Here is a 2,398-nt window from a genome sequence, read left to right as displayed (position 1 = left end):
AATAAATTTAATTGAATTAGGAGAAGCTTAATCCAGTTAAATTTTAGAGGGGGAGGTGAACATTTGCTTGTTACACCCTATTGTCACATTATATAGTCATACTTTGTGCATGTCCTTCATGCTTTACATGTCTCATAACACCTAAGCACACTTAGTGGAGAATCTTGGACTTGATCTTAGATTAGTGGGTTGAATCATAGCTAAAATTCACTAATCATGATTAGTGAAATTTTTGCTCCAAAATTTGGCTCCACAAATTCAATTTCAAATTCAAGTGAAATTTGAATAGAATTTTGTGTGACATTTAGGCTATAAATAGATGTCATATGTGTGCATTTTTTGAACTTTGATCATTTGAAAATTACACTTCAAAGTTTAAACCTCATTTGAGACACAAAATTTCGTGCTCCTTCTCTCCCTCTCCCTCCATTCATCTTCTCCTACTTTTAAGCTCTTATCCCTGGCTTCCTATGGTGGTGAGCTTCTTCTTGACTCGTCTTCTCCTTGAAGTGATGTCTCTAATCATCTTTCTTCCATGTCCATTCCACTTCAATTGATCTTCAAGAAGCAAAAGACTACATTGATGAAGAAGATCTAATGCCTACAAGCTCCATGTGGAGCTACATCATGTGGTATCAAGAGCATCTTCATCTAGGTGATATTCTTTTGCTTCCTCTATCTTTTTGTTCAGTCAATTCACTTTAATTCCTTGTTCTTCATCTTCTTCTCCATGTATATCCTTCATTGTCTTGTGGTTTGGTGTTGTTTAGAGTAGATTCAAAAAAATAAATCGATTAAATCTTAGATCTACACTTGTTCTTGCATTTTTGTGGTTCAAATTTTATAGATATACTCTAGAATCATGTTTTTGTCTTGATTTTAGGTTCAATCATTTTTTTAGTCATAATCTTCTTGTGCTGAACCTTTAGATCTAAATTTTATTCCAAAATATTGATGAAAAAAAACACAAAAATTCAAGTGTAAATCACTTAATCCATGTTGTCTTAGAGTCATCTTTAGTCATAATAATTGTCACATTATGTTCTAAGTTTGTGTTGAATTTTGATTTTGTTGATTGAATTCTAGATACAATTGTTCATGTATTCTTGTCATTCTAAGCCTATCTTTTGAATTTTGAGTCTAATTCATGCATGTTATTTAGTTCATAACATATTCTAAATCAATTCCTAGAAGTAGTCTTGTTGTTAAACTTTGTTTTGTTTTCTAAGTTTCCTATATGATGTTTATGAAGAAATTGAGTTGTGGTGTTGAGTTGTGGCTGGATTTGTGAATCAAAATAAGTTTTAAGCTCTCTTGAATTGTGTTATTCAAGAAATTTGAGCATAAGCAAACAAAAATTTTAATTATCCAAGCCTTAAGCAACATAAACACTACTATTGATTTCTAGGTTGAAATCGTTGGTGTTGGCAGCTTGAACATACAAAATTGTAAAAATTACTGGGAATCGGTCACTGTGAATTTTGAGCTGAAATGTTTACTAAAGTTTCTAGACATCTGGACCAAAATTAGAAAAATATAACCAAGTGATTTGGATAAAAGGAAAAAATAAGAAAAATCACACAAGTTGGCAGGAAAATCAGTGTCTAGAAAAAAAAATGAAAGGGAATTATGCTTGTTATTTTGGCTCAAAATTTGTTCTATAATTGGTGCCTATTTTATACCAATCTTAGTTCTGAAATTTCAATTGAAAATTAGTGTAAAAACAAGTGCTAAAACTAGAGGTTTCTTGAGTCTTATTTTTTTAGTTTTTTTTTACTCCACTCTAGAGCCATTCTAGGTTTATCTTTGAGTCCTAGCTTGCTTTTGAGTGATTTTCATTGCTTTAATTGTTGAATAATCCATGAAAATTTGTCTTGTTAAAAATCTATTGGTTTAGCTTTCATTTCATTTTTTGGTCTTTGTTTATTGTTTGTCTCTTTGTTTCCTTGTTTATGAATTGCCATATAAGAAATTAGAAAGGAGGATTGATGTCATCCCTTGAAGAATTTGAGTCAAGAAGCAAGGGGTCAACCACCTTAAGATCTATTGGACTAAGAAGCACTCCAAATTGATTGAATCACCAAAGAGAGAACAACCACCAAAATTGAGGACCTTTTTATAATTTTGTAATTGACAATTTACTTACCTTCATTGCTTTCAAATTTTGTAACAAAAGGTTTTTCATTGGAAGTAAGTTGGGAGCCTTCAATAGGTCACCCTAATTCCATTTGTGTGTAATAATTTTAGGCAATTTTTCCTTAGGATAGTGAGTGTTTTGTTGGGAACCTTAAATGAGATCATCCAAACACTCTTAGGATCCGCCTAATTGCATTTCTTTCACTTTAATTTCTTGCTTATTTTCATAGCTTATTTTCTTTACTAGTCACACCTAGTTTAT

Source organism: Glycine max, chromosome 13 (assembly GCF_000004515.6).
Source record: "Glycine max cultivar Williams 82 chromosome 13, Glycine_max_v4.0, whole genome shotgun sequence".
NCBI classification, from domain to species: domain Eukaryota; kingdom Viridiplantae; phylum Streptophyta; class Magnoliopsida; order Fabales; family Fabaceae; genus Glycine; species Glycine max.
Note: the sequence above shows the minus strand (reverse complement) of the source record.